Source organism: Globicephala melas, chromosome 16 (assembly GCF_963455315.2).
Source record: "Globicephala melas chromosome 16, mGloMel1.2, whole genome shotgun sequence".
NCBI lineage: Eukaryota > Metazoa > Chordata > Mammalia > Artiodactyla > Delphinidae > Globicephala > Globicephala melas.
The window spans coordinates 4,196,326-4,213,959 of record NC_083329.1 but is presented as its reverse complement, the minus strand read 5'-3'; positions in this window follow the sequence as shown (position 1 = coordinate 4,213,959).

Sequence of the window (17,634 nt, the reverse complement as noted above, 5' to 3'; positions counted from 1 at the left end):
ATCAACTAGACTCCAAGAAAAGTTAAAAAAAAAACATACCCAGTGTAAGAATTGTCAGATCCTGGGGGCCATCAGGTGTTACAGGGGTGATGGAGAGCAGCCTTGTTCCTGCTTCTTCCTGGTAGGGGAGCCGCAGAAACAAGCAATGCGACACTTGAGGAGCACACATAGGGGTCTGCCTGGGAGGGTCCCTGGGGCCGAGGGTGGCCCGGGAATGTGAGGCTCGGCCCCTGGAGCTGCCAGGGAGGACAGGGCTGGAGATGAAGAGGCTATGGGGGGATTTGGAGACGTCTTTTAATTCCTCATCACACTCACTGCTGAGGCAGCAGGGAGTTTCTGATTTCAGACCCAATGCCCCAGGGAGCCTCAGATTTCACCCTTTGTTCTCCTGTCTCCTAAGAAGACAGGGCTGCCGAGATCAGCAGGGGTCAGGGGGCCGGGGCTCTAATTACTTTCATTCCTTGAGTTGCTTGGAAAGGGTCTTGGGAAAGCGATGGAAGGCCTGCTTGTCACTCCTGTCAGCCAAACGGGGCTCACACATTCTCTGTAAAGTTGTGTTATTTTTGGTGAAGCCGTTGCTTGTTTCAAACAGCAGCGTCGAGGTCCAGGGCCCGGGAGTGGTTTATGGGCGAGATGTGACCCGGGCCTTCTCGTATACGACGGAGGTTGGTTTACAGACTTGGAAAATACATTTTGGGGTGGAGGCATTTGCGACAACCTTTAAATTGATCTGAGGGTTGAACTAGACACGCACAAAAAAGAATGTTAAAAGAAGAAAAGCTTTGGGCAGTGAGGTAGTGAGTGGGCTTGCCTAGCCCGGTTGCCCTGGGGAGGGTGCAGCCCTCCTCACATCCCCGGTGGGGCTCTCATGAGTGACCCTGCACCTTCTTGCCCAGGAAGTCCTGGACTCAGCACAGTCCTGGTCAATTGATTTGCTAGAAACACCAGCTTGTCATTTGATCACTTGTTTCCAGGATTAAGTTACTCCTAGTGCTATGATTAGAGCCATGTTTTCTGTGCTTGGGAGACTCTCACGTATGATCCAAAAAATTAGAGTTAAATCTGTTAACCCTAAAATTAGGCAACATGAAATAAAATTTTACCTTTAATAGTGAAGAGTTATTAAGAGCCTCCATGCCAGGTCATTGCTCTAAGGACCTTACCTGAGAAAGCTCATTGGTCCGTCCCACACCCCTGCGGGGAGGTGACATCATTGACCTCATCTTACAGATGAGGAAAGGTTGCGCCGAGAGGTTAGGGGAGAACCCAAGGTGATACAGTAAGGAGGGAGAGAGCGTCCACACAGGAGATCTGAATACAAAGCTCGGGTTATGTCCCAGAGGGCCTCTCCCCTCCCCTGCTTTCTTCCCACCCCACCTAAAACCATGGCTGGTTTGTTTTCTGCTACTAAAAAATTAAAGTGGAAACATGGCATCCTTTGAGAAAGAAAAATAACAAAGTGCTCCCTGGAACCCCACTCTGCCGGTCGCACATCCGAGGATAAGGCAGCCGGGGTAGCCTTCCAGCCACAGCAGGTAGCCATGGCCTCAACCTGCCCAGGTCAGAGGCAGGGCCCTAGGAAGTGCTTGAGGGAAAATCATTCTCCAAAATTTTCTTGTTTTCTGGTTTAGGAGAACTTTGCCTTATTCATTCATTCATTTATTCATGCATGTACTTATTCAAATCCAGGGTATTGTTTTCCCTAGAGACCTAAATTGTTTGGCCACAGTTTGGACTCCACGGTTGTACAGGATTTTAAGGTGCTACCTCCTTCTCCTCTGTGTCTCTGCCTGACCCTGAGGGGCAGACAGGTGGCCCCCAGAGAGCGGGCAGAGGGGCCGCTGAGCATCCCGAGACCGGGAAGTCAAGTTCTGCTTCACAAGGAGAGTTCAGCGCCCTGGACTTTCTGGCCACCCCGAGCATCCCTAGCTGTGGTCCAGCAGGTGAGACGGCAGCTGTCAGGGTGGGTACACGTGCCCTCAGGTGGGGAGAGTGAGGTGGGAGTTCCGAGTCAGGGTTTAACCGCTGAGTCCTTTGTAGTGAGGGGACGCTGGCTCCAGGGAGGCTGGCAGGACCGGAAGCCTTGGAGATGCTTCTTCCTGGAGGGCCAGGAGGGTCCTGCTCTCCACACCTGTTGGTCCCCCTGGCTGAGAGGAAGGGGGAGTGTACAGAGCACGTGGGCTCTGGGTGGGTAGAGACGAGGGTCGCTTTCAGTCCACGTGGAAGGAGGCGACCTTGGAGCAGGTCCTGTCCCTGCTGATCCTGCATTTCCCACCTGAGGATTTCAACTCTGGGCTCGGGCCCTCCCAGCTGGAATGTCTCTAGATATTAGGAGATACCTCTGACTGTATAAATCCTCCACACTTTTTTTTTTTTTAAATAATAGGAGAAATAATACATGTTCATTGTAGAAAAGTAAGACAATATAGATTATGCAAAAGAGAAAGAAATAAAACCAACCCTAATTTGATCTCTATGACTATTTTTTGGCATATATTTTTATACAATATATATCATTCTGGACTTTTCTCAACTAAATATATCATGTGTATTTAGTTGTGTGTGTGTATGTAAGCAAAATAAAATGAGACTATCCTATTATATATAGTATCTTGTAACCTGTGTTTTTGCTTTAACGATATACCTTGAACATCTTTCGGTGTTGATTTTTTTTTTTTTTTTAATGAACATAGGTCATTTAGGAAGACTAGAGATTAAGGGAACATTGTCAGATACATGCAGATTGACTTAATTAAAGCAGTCGAACACGATTTGACTGTTAGACACTAGATGTAGGGGATGGTGAGACATATTTCCTGCCCCCAGGCAGTTAGGGGAGATAAGAGACACACACACAATTACTTGGCCCAGCACCCCATGATCAGCAATCTACTGTGGCTACAAACCAATTCTGTTTTGGAGGTACCTGGAGGGCTTCTTGGAAGAGGTGACATTTGTGGAGTGGAGCAGATTTTTTTCCCTTACTTGGTAACCATTTGCATTTTCTCTTGTGGGAGACAGGCTGGCAGAGAAGTCAAGGGCCCTGGCTTTGGAGTAGATGCATCTGGATGCCAGGCTACTCTGTCACTTTCTAGCTGTGTGACACTGGGCAAATTCACAAGCCCTCTGAGCCCTGGGTTTCTTCTCTGCCAATTGTGGATAATTGTACTTCATCAGTTCAGAACCTACTTCATCAGTTCGTTGTGAGATTTCAGTAAAATAACACATGACAGGTATCAAAAGCCCACACCTGATGTGTTGTAAACGCTCAAGAAAGGGTCATTATTACTATCATTAGAATTTGGCAAAAATAACTATTCATATTTAAATCTGTAGCAAAATGGGCAGAAAATATGTGAGCTTTTAAGTAATTAGGAATGAAAGAGAGTCTTAAGTGCTTTCACTGTCATCCAGAGTATGTTTTCAGTAAGTCCAAGTAACTCTTCAGAATTTTTTTCTGGGATGCAGAGAAAAACAGATACTGGGTGCTCACAAGTTGCTCTGATTTTAAGTTTCGGGAAATGTGGGGAGTCTGTTGTGATGGACTCTTGTAGACAACGGACTATTCCTCTAATAGTATCAGGAAAATTCCCGCATAATGCTGTACTGATATAACTCGGAAATCATTATGTATTCTGCTATTTCTCTGAAATAATATTGCACTTAATTAATAGAATATCCCAGCTGAAAAATCTTAACTTAGATGTATCACCGTGTTAAATTCCAGCCTCAACAGATGATCTCCTTTCTTAGTACTTTTATGAAAGGAACATTCAGATTTGATCAGATTTGATCTGTTTATAGTATTGAGAACTATATTGAAAAGAAACCCTCATTTGGCTTTCTAATTAGGCCAATTTTCAGTGAATGTTAAAAATATTACAATATGGCATGTGTATACATATGGAATAGATAAAACCTTCTGCTTTTAAGTTGTTAAGATGATGACTTTTCTTAACGTCTGTCCAAATGAAATGCTCTTTTAAAACATATACACGCCACACACACCCTCTCGGAGGCTGTGATCCTAATTTCTCTTGCCACCCAAAAGTCACGGCTAAATTAAATTAATACATAAGAGACTTGTTGTGTTCAGCTCCTGCAGTAACTACTTCTGTTTCTTGAAAGGCCTTTCTTTTTACCGACTTCCTTATCTGAAAAGGTTTACCCTGTCTTCATGCAAGTGGTTGTCATGCTTTAGAAAAATCACAAGCAGCAAAAAGTCAGAATTGTCAGTTCAGAAGACACTGCTTGTTCCACTGGGTACAACCAAGCAAGCAATGCTGGCAAACGATCTTTAGAAAAAAACAGAGGATGGGAACGGCGGCAGAATGAAGATAAAAAGAGTTGCTGGCTTTATTCTTGCTGAAGGCTGGCAGCGGGAGTCTGCAGGAGGGGGACGCCTATCAGATAGGTCATCTGTTGGGTAATGAAGAAAAGAAGACAGGAGACAGGCGGGGAGCAGGTAATGCTCCCTCTTGGAGGGCAGGAGCTCCTGGAGCGGTGGGAAGACACAGCTTGAGGAGCTGATCACCTTTCATTTGGAGGCTTGTGGGGCAGAGCTTCCAGGGGAGGGGCACCCACTGATAAGGTTATAGGTAAACATGAAAATCCTGCTCATTTCCCCCGGCTTCATTCGTTATGGACTCATCTCTATGTGTACAGGGCGCCCTATTAAAAATTACTGATATGTCAAAAATTTCCTAGTCCTGTGATATTTATACTACTGGCCTACCATCTTATTTTGTGTTAGTGAGGAGGTTGTGTGCTTTTAGGAAGAAGCAGCAAAATGATGGTAATAGGTAGGAACAAGTTTAGATGCACGTCTTTGTCCGGGACCTTCTGCCTTGTGGGGCTCTGCCCATAAAATGCCCTGTGTTTTGCTTTTAAAAAAAAGTACTCAAGGGCTTCCCTGGTGGCACAGTGGTTGAGAGTTCGCCTGCCGATGCAGGGTACATGGGTTCATGCCCCGGTCCGGGAAGATCCCACATGCCGCGGAGCGGCTGGGCCCGTGAGCCATGGCTGCTGAGCCTGCGCATCAGGAGCCTGTGCTCCGCAACGAGAGATGCCACAGCAGTGAGAGGCCCGCCTACCACAAAGTCACCCACATGGGCTTCCCTGGTGGCGCAGTGGTTGAGGGTCCACCTGCCGATGCAGGGGACACGGGTTCGTGCCCCGGTCCAGGAGGATCCCACATGCCGCGGAGCGGCTGGGCCCGTGAGCCATGGCCGCTGAGCCTGTGCATCTGGAGCCTGTGCTCCGCAACGAGAGAGGCCACAGCAGTGAGAGGCCCGTGTACCGCCAAAAAAAAAAAAAAAAAGTACTCAAAAGATACACCCTCCATGAAAGTTGGTTTATAGATCTCTAGTTTAAAATCATGATGGCCTCCTTGGACTATGACGGCTTTGGGTTTCTACAAGAAGGTTCAGTTTGGCATCGTTATCTGCTGCCTTGAGGACTCCTGGCTGGGCGACTGGGGGTCCCTGCAGGCTGGGTAGAGCCTGGGGCGGCCTGAACACATGATTGAGCCTAGGGATGCAGGAATGTAAAATGAGTTTGGCCTTTACTTCCAGAGGATCCAGACCCCTGCTCTTCCACTCTGGGGGATACAGGAGACGGAGAAGGGGCCTTCAAGCCAAATACACTTTGGCAAATGCCTCCCTGCAAGAATTGTTAAGTCAGGTCTTTAAGAAACGTGCTAGGATTGAATGGGCTGGGGGGACACCCAGGAGACTACATCCTCTGGCCAGCCTGCCGGAATCAATCATGGCCATTTGGGTTCGGTGAGAGAAAGTAGGAGGCATCATCTCTGCATCACCAGGCATTAGGTGCGACCACAGCGGTCTGCGGGAGAACTGCAGGGATGGGCCCCTGGACGCTGGGTTTGCCATTCATCAGCGGCCTCCGCCCAGGCCGGGCCGGTGCCTTGCACGCACGCATACATCACGCATCAAGTCTGCCCTCCTTCACAAACAATCTAAGGGAATGTGATTCTTTGCTTTCTGCCTCCTGACACGTGAGCCTGGCCATGGGACCCGGCAGTAAATATCTCTCTTAAACAAATTGCTGTCACTGCCAAGTTACCAGGGGCGTTTAAGAGGGAATTAAGAATTTGTGGCGATGGGGAATAAAAGATGGATGGGCTCATTTGCATGGCTCTGCAAATCTGAGCGTTAAAATAGGTGGAAAAGGCTAAAATAAGACAACAGTTATGCTTCTGAATGGGTCATAGTCAATCATTTGGCAATTAATTTGCCAGTTACTTTGTTAAAGTTGTGTGTAAGTCTATGTCTTAGCTATACCTATATCTAGTGAATATCTTGTGCCTACGTTACTGTGTATGGTGTATTTACATATATAAATACGTGTACTGTGTAAGATGTACACACGCATATAGTGTACACATTAGAATGGGAAAGTTAAAACAGAGACTCTGCCTGTATGTCTCTGCGGCAATAGTTCGGTCACCTGATGGTTGTGCTACGCGAAAATGGCACATTAAATGTCTGCTTTTTACGTGCAGGATGGTAGCTTCTGTTTGAATAATTTAAAGTTCAAATGGGAAAAGTCTGTGTGCCCACACTTCAGGATTTCATCTTTTTGGCAATCTAAAAGGAAAAAAAAATGTTAGCTGGGGCCAATAGCTTGGTTATCCAGCTGTATGTATTTTATATGCTGTCAATACCCTGACATAAGAAGATTATGATGTTGAAATCAGGCTTACAGATGTAGTTTCTACTTTCTAAGCCAGAAAATCCTCCAAATTGTTATGCCTAAATATTTCAATCTCCCTGTTTAGGCCGAAAGGTTAGCTCAGGAACAAAAAATATCGACCATAAAGAGATGCTGAGGGACATAACAGGAAGCGATTGCTTGGCTGTGCTGTGCACATCACAGAAACAACACTCAGAGTGGATGGTGTCTGTTGGGGCTGGCGGCAGCCGGCCCGAGAGTGCCTTTCTCTAATGGACCGTGTCCTGTGCAGCCTCGTTCACATCCCAGGGAGGGAGTCATAAGCCATCAGGACTGAGTGCCCACTTCTGTCTGTGGGAGAGCCGGATGGGGTCAAATTGGGGAGCACAAGATGTGGCTTTGGCCTCCCCACTTTAGGCAGCCACTCTGGGTTGTCCCCAGTTTGGAGGGGTACCAGGATACCCCAGGCTCCTCCCCGGCCTCTCCTTGGCCCTCATCCATCCCTTCTGTCTCTACCTGGTACCAAGTGCTGATAAACTTATTCAAACTATTCGTGGCAGCCCCTTTCTCTGTTACTTTATTTGTGGTTTGTTGCGGCTAAACAGAAAGCCTCTGATGTTTTGACCGGATGGGTTAAGGAAATGAGGGAATTTCAGTCCCTGAGAAACGGCTGATTAGAAAGGTACTGTTAGGGCTGCAGAGAGCCCCTGGTACTCTGAGCTTTGCATGAGCCCGTCTGGGGGAAGGAAACCCGGGCGCTGGTACCTGGACCAGGCCTGTGACCTATGGGGTGGGACAAAGTGGTACCACAGGGGACGTCGGGCTTTGTCGATCCCTTGCAGGACCGCGGGGAGGTGAGGCTGCTGTGACCAAATATCGCACATGGCGTGGCTGAGACAACGGACGTTTAATCCTCACAGTTCTGGAGGCTGGGAAGTCCAAGATCAGGGCACCGGCCCGTCTGGTGTCTGGTGAGGGCCCCTTCTCGGTTCATAGACGGCCGAGTTCTCGCCGTGCCCTCAGTGGAGGAAGGGCGAGCAAACTCTCTGGGGTCTCGTTTATGAGGACACTAATCCCAGTCACAAGGGCTCCACCTCAAATGCCCGCACCTCCTAACACCATCACCCTGGGGGTTATTAGGGCCTCAGCGTATGAACTTGAGGGCGTCGGGAGCACAACATCCAGCCCGTAACTCCCAGCCCCAGAGGACGCGGGGATGAGGCCGGTGCGAGGACATGATCAGGGCCCTGCCTGCCCCTCTCTCGGTAAACGCTGCTGTGAGCTCGGCTGCCCTCCTGGACTCCTTCATTTTCTTCCTCTGCAGTCAGAAGCCTCAGCAGTTCACCTGTACTTCCTTGCCCTCTGCCACCAACCCCACCAGCCTCCCTGCTTTCCACCCCCATTCCGGTCCCCGCAGCATTTCGGAGGTGTCCAGCGTCATCAGGTAACACACAGGCGACATAAAGTAGCCTCTGAGCGACCCCCGCCAGCTCTCTCCTTCCCGACTCTCCTGTCTGCAGCCCCGCAGACCATGCATTGGACACCATTCTCTGGTGTCACTGGGCCCCTTCCCCGTCCTTGCTTGGTTAGCACATCCTGGGGGACTCAGAGCAGTTTCACCTCCCCTGGCCGTGAGTAGCCCCTAAGCCCACTGGTCCTGTGCGCGGGCTCAGTCCTGGGTGACAGTTAAGGATGTAGGGGTCACAAACTGCTGTGTACAGTAGAATGGCAAAATGCAGATTCCGGCCCCGCCTCCCCCCTCCCCTGCTGCCCCCGCCCCCCCCCAAGTCTCCTATAGCTTATGGTCCTGGGAGCCTCTGTGGGGCAGGGAACCTGCACTTGAAGCAGCTTCCCAGGAGGTGGTGGCGCAGGTGGTCCCCAGACCTCATGCAGAGGTTGCTTGACCGTGAGCGGTGATTCCAAGTCCCAGGGAGATGCTGGGTCCCCCTCCTGCTGCCTTTCAGGGCTGTCGTGCTGCACGTGCTTCAGTAGAAGTGAATCCCATTTTAGCAGAGGAAATACCTGGGTTTCTTTTAAGTCCCCCCGCTCCCCACTTTCTACCACCTGGGGGGATAAAGCCGTTTCAACCTATGGTCCAGAGCAATCATATTAAATAACATTGATATATTAATAATTTAATAAATTTTGTAATCTAAATAATATTATGGAAGATGTTAAGATTTCATGTCCAGGGATACAGGGGGCATCTGTGAGCTAGCTGACTTTCCCATCACTCACTATGGGAGTCGGGGAAATGCCAGGGGTGGTGGGCGGGTGGCGACATGGGGGAAAACCACGCACTTGGGCTCTGGGGGTAGGAAGAGACCCCTCGGATGGGAGAAGGAGGCTGGGACACGAGAAGCCCCTTCCTGCTGGGCCGTTCCTACTGCCCCCTCTGAGTTGGGCCGTGACCACACCACGTCTCAGCCAAGGTCCCTGAGGGGAAGGTCTCCATCTCTGTCCCCCACTCCCACCCCCATCATGGGGTGGGTCAGCCCAGGGGGAAGGGGGCTTTTGAAGCAGGTCTCTGTGGTTTGGACTCTCCTCCCTCCCACCTGCCAAGGGGACCAGCCTGGGTCTTTCTCCAGAGCCCAGAGCCCCCATCACTCCCCGGCCTGGCGCCTGCCGGCTCTGGCCCTCGGCCCCCGGGGTGGAGGCTGGCACCTTTCATTCAGCTCCTCTGCACAGCATTAAGCCCGGGGACAGGCACATCTGCCCTCGGCATGAGTTTCTGCAGACCACTGAGTCATTAGCAGAGATGCAATGAGTCCAGATGTTCAGGAACACGGCAGCACTTCACAGACCGCCACTGGGACAAATAAACACGGAACGTGTGTGAGTCTATCGGGTACCAGAAATTTGGCAAGTCGGCGCCCTTGTGAAAGGAAAGGCTGGTGACATTTGAGGGGAGGTGGCAGTGGGAGAAGGGGAAAGTGCTTTTATCTCAAATATCTCAAGGATAAGTGCTCACTTCTTGAAGGAAGGGAGTTGTAACTATTTCAACTTCACTTGAAGGGGGATGATTTATTCTCATTCTACAGCCTCTTCTGATGCTACAAATGTAATTTCCGGCCTCTGCAAGGCTGGGCTTGATGTGTTCCTGGCCTTGCCGTGTGCCGTACAGCGTGAGCTCTAGAGTCAGAGGGAGGTTATTTAACACCTCGAGGCTTCAGTTCTCCTGTCTCTAAAAGGGAATAATAGATACTCCCATTCTCAGAGGCTTGGGAGAATTAAGGAACCTGCCTTAAGCGATGCATTAGCTCAGGCTTATTAAAGAGGCGCTGTTAGGACGGCTGCAGGATTTAGTCCCTTTTGCTCTGTCATCTCCAGTGACCTGTGCATCAGACTCCAAGCTTGGTGATCTGAGAGCAGGATCTGGACTTAAACATGTGCATTTCAATAAAATACTGAAAAGCAAGTGCTTTTTTTTTTTTTTTTAAATCTTTTGTTTAAATATAGCCTAATTGCAAAGGACATTGCCCTTTGAGTGGTACCAATAGTCAATGGCTTGGAGGAAATTAATGGGAAAATGGTGATACATTATACCCACTTAGGGTTCTGAAAAAAGAAGAAGTGTTTCTGCAAAATTTAATTAAATGTTTGCATCAGAAGTTTATTCAGAATAACCCCTGTAATCGCACTGTGTCAATGACGTGATTTGTCGCACGTTGAGATGTTTCACGGTTTCGGTCTTGCGAGGATTCACCTGCTGAAGCCGTTTCCAAAACAACGACGAATGTTAAGAAGAGACATGGTCTCTCTCTCCTGAAAGGACTAAGGATCTAGTTAATGTAAAGCAGACCAAGCCAGTAGTTGTGACATTGACTAAACCAAGGTGTCCAGAGAGTGTGCTCTACTTTGGGAAAAGGAGCCCAAAATTTCATTTTGGATTTTCTGAATAAAAATGAACTTTGCATTGGTGATTCCTCTCTTCCCTGACCAACAAAGATGTCCAGTTCATTTGACCATGATACCTGAAGATGTTATCCGTGTTCACACACTTCTTTTAGATTAAGGTTTTATTAGAAGGAAATCTCTCAAGATGACAACCTACAGAAATAATAGTACCGATGTCAGTTTCATTTAAGATCTACTCTCCGCTACTCCAGTAAATAAATCTTGGAGGGATGTTCAGCTTGATGTATGTTGACTGGAGAAGACACACTAGTATCATCTTGCAAAGTCCATTTTACCCAATTATAAGTCTCATTCATTGATTTGTTCAATACTTGTGAATTTGAACATTCAAGGACCAGCAAGTGACTAGTAACCAAGATCTGAAGCTCAGGAAAGAGAATCACTCATTGATTTTTTAAAATGTACCCATTCATTTCTTCAGCAACTTTTCTTTGATGAACGAGGCATGCTCCCTGCCCTCCCAGGGCTCACAGCCTATCGGTGACACAGGCGCTTAAGGAATCACTTTCCCTAGCGTGTGATAACTGAGGACCACGGGAGGTTGTAGGTAACACTGGGCTGGGTGTGATTAATCTCTCAGGGTGGAGACAGAGGCATCAGGTCAGAAAGATGGAGATGGAGCCAGACACTCAGATTTGGGAGGTGGCTTGGTGGTGATGAGAGAGGAAACTATGAAAGATGGTCCTTGAACCTGAGGATTAAGAAATTAAAAGGAGTTATTGAACAAGGTCCTACTGTAGAGCACAGGGAACTATATTCAGTATCCTGTGATAAACCATAATGGAAAAGAATATGAAAAAGATATACATATATGTATAAATGAATCACATTGCTGTACAGCAGAAATTAACATAATGCTGTAAATCAACTATACTTCAAATAAAAAAAAATTTTTTTTCATGAAGTTGTTTAAAGCCTCAGTGATCATCATTGCCATATTCTCGAGGCCTGCAAGAATGGAAATGTTTAAGAAGATTCTGTCTTTCTCTCTTTTTGTCACCCAAGCACTGCAGCCCAGTCCCCAGGTGCAGAAACTGTCTGTAACTCCGTACATCAACCAAACAGGATAGTTGTGCTTTATCGACTGGATGAAACACAGGCAAAACCGGACTGAACTGGCTAGTTCTGAGAAGGCTAGCAAAGCGGGCTAAAGTTCACACCTTTTCTCCTTATACACTGATTATAATACATTATCAGGCTAAGACCTCCTCCCGTGCGGGTGTCATGACCCTATAAGAACAGAAAGAAGGCGTGGACCCTATTTCCTGAAACTCTCTGCCTTTTCCGAGAAATGAGGTGATGTCAGACTCCACCCCATCCCTCCCCTTTGACCCTTTACTATAAAAACTTTCTTCTGGTTGGGGAGAAGGTGCCTGTAGAGCATGAGCCCCTTTTCTCCATTCTCTGGCCATCGAGTAGAATAAAAGCCTGTCTTGCTTGTACTGAACTCAGTTTCATTATTGGCAGCTTGGACCTCATAGGGAAGGAATTCCTTGACTAAGCGGGGACGGTGGGGTGGGTGGTTTTCGGTTCATTAGGGCCCCAAGAGGGGGCCTCATGTCTAATTCGGTAACATCTGATGATGAGATTTTTCTCTGTAGGGGAATATCATGGGTGGTCCTATCAGGGCCCTTCTGCCATCGCCACCTAGTTGTACTTAAGCATCTACAAGAGAGGGAACATATTGGCAAGGTCCTGAGGGGACATCCCCAGAGCGTCTGGTTTGAGCTGCCTCTTCAAGAAATTTCCGGTGATGACTTGAGCTCCCTCAAGTGTTTGCAGGACACATACGTTCATTTTTGTCCTTCCAAATCCTTTTTCCTCCTTTCCTGCATATATTTTCTCCCTTCTTTCTGGTTTACTGAATTCTCCCATCTAAAAGTATGTGTTCGTTATAGAAAAATTAAAAACTATGGAAAAGTAGAGAAAAGAAAAAATATCACTCACGGTTCCTCATGTAGTCGTAACTACCATTAGCCTTTGGTGTTATTTTTTTTTCACCTCTTTTCCTAAATAATTTTTCTTTTACACACGTATGACCGTATGCTGTGTATACAATTTTGTATCCTGCTACTTTATTTATTTTATATTGTAAATGCTTTATCAGACTCTCTTCATGTGGAGTTACTATAATGCACTCTTCCCTCCTCACTTCTTATTAGATACAAATTATTTTCAGTGTTTTTCTAATATAAATAACAATGTAATGGACATCTTTTTGTGGAAAACTCCTTCTGTATTTAGGAGTATTCTTTAGGAATGGAGAATGGAAATGGAATTCCTGGGTCAGAGGACATAAATGTCATTAATATTTTGGGGACAGACAGCCATACACATCTGCAACGGCTCAGTTCCATGAGGCATGAACATGTCGGATTCACAGAAACCCTGCAAACAATGGGTGCTGTAATTAAAATTCAACCAGACAACAAACTGATCCCCATTAAACCTTTACGGATTTGACAGACACATCTACTAAAATTTAAGCTCGTGAAGACAGAGACGTTTGTCTTTTTTGTTTGTTTTCTTCATTGACATAGCCCAGGCCCCTGGAACTAGCACAGAGCAGGCACCCAACTAATAGGGGTAGAATGGAATATACTTTCCCTTTGTCTAGGTGAGGGAGGACGTGGGCCTCTAACCTGATACACTGTATTGGGAATCTCTCTAGTCCTTGTTCATATATATTTCGGTCAGGGCTTCATTGAAAAAACTCAAGCTCAGGCTACATGTTGGTTCCCGGGACAAGTATTTCGAGAGCAGATTCAAACTTTCTGTTTCTGGACACATCTTGTCAGCAGGTTCATCAGAGACATGTTCCCTGTGGCTGCATGAGGCCAGGGGGAGTTATTTGAGTCTTGTTGTCAGCAGAGGGTGAAGCAGAGCCCTGGAGAAGGTGGGGTTTAGGTGCCTTTGGGCCCAGGTGGCAGAGACAGGCCAGCCCTGGCTTGTGGATGTCCTTCCCTGGGAGATCTGTGGGGAAAGGTCAGGCCCGCCCAGGCTTCTGTGCACGCTCTCTGTCACCGACACACGTGCTCTTTATGGGAAGCCTCTAGCTCAGTGGCTAGTCCTGCAGAGCCTGGCTCTTCTGACCAGTTCCCACTAGCCCTTCTAGCCTCAGCTCAAATGACCCCACCTTGTAAGAGGCCTCCTTTATCGTCTTACGCACTGTCCGAGCTCATAGGCCCCTCCGCTATGGCCCGAATCTCGTTGTGCTGTCATGAGCTCATAAGCCCCTCCGCTATGGCCCAAATCTGGTTGCGCTGTCATTGTCCAACTGAAGTCTGAGGTCCTCTTGCATAGAGTCTGACTTCCTTCACTTCTGGTGTCTGCATTTCGACAACCACCCCTGGATGCTTCTTACTCTTGCCAAAGTTCAAGAACCCTTGGCCTTTTCTGGGGGCTGGGAAAGCCACCTGGGATCTCTGTGGGTGAGTCATCTCCCAGGGCCATAATTCCAGGGAGTGACGGCAGCCGGCTCGGGCTCGTGTGCACGGTGGCAGGTCCACAGTGTGGCTTACGCCACCCTCCTTGGGATCACCCATAAGGAAAGGCTATCTCAAGACAGATCTTTTTGGTTTTCGTTTCTGTTTTCTTACTTACGTAAACTGTAAAAGTTTTATATACAACAAAATGAAAATAAGGGATAAGTTATAAACGCCACCTCTTAATAGGACAGCAGTTAAATTGGAGCTGTACATCATTGACCACTATGAAAAACGACTTTCATAATTGTTTTAATTTTCTCTCTTGGTGTTATGAAGACCTTTATTACATACAGTTCTATATTTGCACCTTTATTTGTAATGAAATAAAGGTTGGAAGAAAATTGAGGTTCAAACATGGCCTAGCTTCTAATGGCAACAAGTAAAGATAAACTCCATTGAAAGGGATTAAATATAAGCTTGAGACTCTAAAAGGCAGGATCCCTGCCTCCTCTCTTCCGTTGCGTTTGACCCCCTCTCTTCTTCTTGAACGTTTCTTGTTTGTTTGTTTAAAATTTTTGCTGGAGTATTCACAATGTTGTGCTAGTTTCAGGTGTACAGAAAAATGAATCAGTTATATATATATACATATATCCACTCTTTTTTTTTGAACATTTCTTGAACATATAATCTATGCGTGGCTTTATATCCAACATACAGAAGGATGTAACTAGAAGTTTGATCCATTGATTTTTCAATTTTCAGAAATATTTGCTCATAAAAACCTCCCTCTGGATTTTTTTTTCCCCATCATGGTAAAAAAGCTTGCTTTTTGCTAAAAGCCAAAAGAATGTCCCTTGAAAAGTAAATATTCAAAGATATTTTTCCTTTTCACAGTCAAGATCAGCAGATCATTGGATTTCATAGGTATTAAAAACATGTCTATGTCTTTAATTTTCAGTAGAAAAAAATATATTGCATTTTCTGGGGAAAATTTGTTGCGGTTGGGAACATAGCAGCACATACAATGTGCATGTGTCAGGGGGTCAGGGTGTGGGCGTATCTGGTTGTTGATTTTCAAAGCAAGTACCCCCTTTGGAATAAAAGTCAGACGACAGTGTTAAGGAAACGTCCGCCTACTAGGCAGGCGTTCAGCGCTCGTGGGCATTCAGGCTATTTCGTCACTGCAGCAGAGAACTCACTTTTGTTTCACGATGAATCTTTGTGAGTCCTGTACCTCTAGACAGAGCAGCAAAAAGCCAGCCTCCCGCTCTGGCATGTGGCTGAGATTTCAAACAGAGAAACAACCTCCTGTCCCCTAAAATGGAGTGGATGAATATTGGAACCGCAGAGAAACTAAGACACTCGAGATCATTATTTGAGGTCAGGAGGTTTCCTGCTAAAAATCTCCCATTTAAACCCAAGGGGACTGGACTCAAAGCGTTTTTTATCAGAAGGCTCTGGAGTCAGGGATATGCTTTGACGGCTGGCATAAGGCTTTTGACCTGTAAAATTCCAGAGCTGGCGTTTGAACTGGGGCCTTAAGGAGACAGTGATGACGGCATGGGTGAATTTAAATAAGTCTCCTGTGTATTTTTAAGTACATCGTGGAAGGGGCTGCTAGTGCTTATATATCACGCTGCATTTTCAGAGTGCTTGGTATCATTACCCTTCCTTCTCACAAACGTGGAGCTAGGGGGGCACTGCTGTTTTTGTTAAACAGCCAAATAGCTGCCCCACTGAAGTCGGGGGCTGCCTTGAATAATATTGTTTATGAATTAAAAAAATGAGGTGTAGGGGCTTCCCTGGTGGCGCAGTGGTTAAGAATCCGCCTGCCAATGCAGGGGACACGAGTTTGAGTCCTGGTCCGGGAAGATCCCACATGCCGCGGAGCAACTGAGTCCGTGCGCCACAACTACTGAGCCCGCAAGCCACAACTACTGAAGCCCACACGCCTAGAGCCCGTGCTCTGCAACAAGAGAAGCCACCGTAGTGAGCAGCCCGCGCACCACAAGGAAGAGTAGCCCCCTCTCGCCGCAACTAGAGAAAACCCGTGTGCAGCAACGAAGACCCAACACAGCCAAAAATAAATAAATTTTTTAAAAAAAAGAAAAGAAAAATGACATGTGACCTGAATGTCTTGGGACTTGTAAATGGATTCTAACCCAATTCCAGACGAAGAGTCTCAACCCGGCTTGAGCAGAGGGAACCCCTTTGCAGCAAAGGCTGGCGAGGAAGGAGCTTTCCAAAGGGAAAACCCTTCTTTAGATGTGCCAGCATTAGTCCATATTAAAAAAATGAAAACCTCGTGATTCTGGAGTCATGCCTCGGACCGTGGGGCTCCTCATAACATAAGTAATTACCAAATGGGACTCACTTATTCATTATTTATTTATTTACTTACAGCTGTGAATTAATAGGATTGCCGCTGTGTTATGAATGGAAGACTATGATTGATTAGACCCCCGATCAAAATCAGATCAATTACTGTTCATTTGCTATTGATCTGGCTGGTCCTAGAGGTTGGGTGTGGGTTTAATTCCCTTTGTCTGCTCTCCAGTAAGTACTGTTTTAGCTTCACCTTGGTCATGACTTGAGTCCCGTCCTGTTGTCCCTTCACTAACATTTAACATCATGAGGACAATCCCTGGCACAGAGGAAAATTGTTTCCAAATCGAGGACATGGAATTCGTCTTGTAGGTGCTGAGGCCAGAACTGATCACATGCAACTTTTGCTAAGCCCCTTCCCCACGCGGCTTCCGAGCGGGTGCTGCTGGGCCGAGCGTGCTATTTAAAACTTGGTTTTAGGAATGAGGCTGGATTCCGGGGGTCCTTCAACACATGTGACTGGTCGTCACAGAGGCTGTCCCATCTGGCTCCTTTCCGGGCTGCCTGCCTGATGCCCATTTTGGACTACTGAACAATTTTACCTTTCTTTCACTTTATCTTTTAATCCAGAGCAGTTTTACAAATCAGATGGCCTCTTGTGATACGCATGTGGGCTTAAAGATACGAGATTCTTTTTTCTTCCTTTTTTTTTGCTTTATAAATCATTTCCGCATCTCAGACATTTATAATCATCTTTTTATTTCAGGGTATTTGTATTGGGCCAGGATGGCCCAGGATGGTGGGGCCTCCACTTGACCTCTGATTGTGGGGATATAAACGAACCCTGCCATTAGGGTCTGTGACCACCCGGCGGCCTTCCAGACTCTCCGTTGTTGGGACAGGGAAAGGCGGAGCTGGGAAGTGTGAGATCTCAAAGCCAGGAAGGCTGGGACCCTTGGAGAGTAAATTTTGCGATGCTCACCCAAGGCTTTTGTTGGTGTATCTTAACCGTGATTGGATTAGGAGGCATTTATCACGTCTGACAAAGTTCTAAGGTCTCCTGTGCTGGATGGGTTGGTGGGTGGCTTATCGGCCCCCCTAGAATTTTCTCTCCAATGTGCTGCAAATGAAGACGATGCTCCCGGCTTCCAGGATTTCACCTTTTTGTCCTCAACCGTTTGATCCACAAAATTACCCATTGTGCGGGCATTTGTCTGTTTACTGTAATGAAGAAAACCGGGTTTGTAATTGTCTATTAAATGGTCTATTA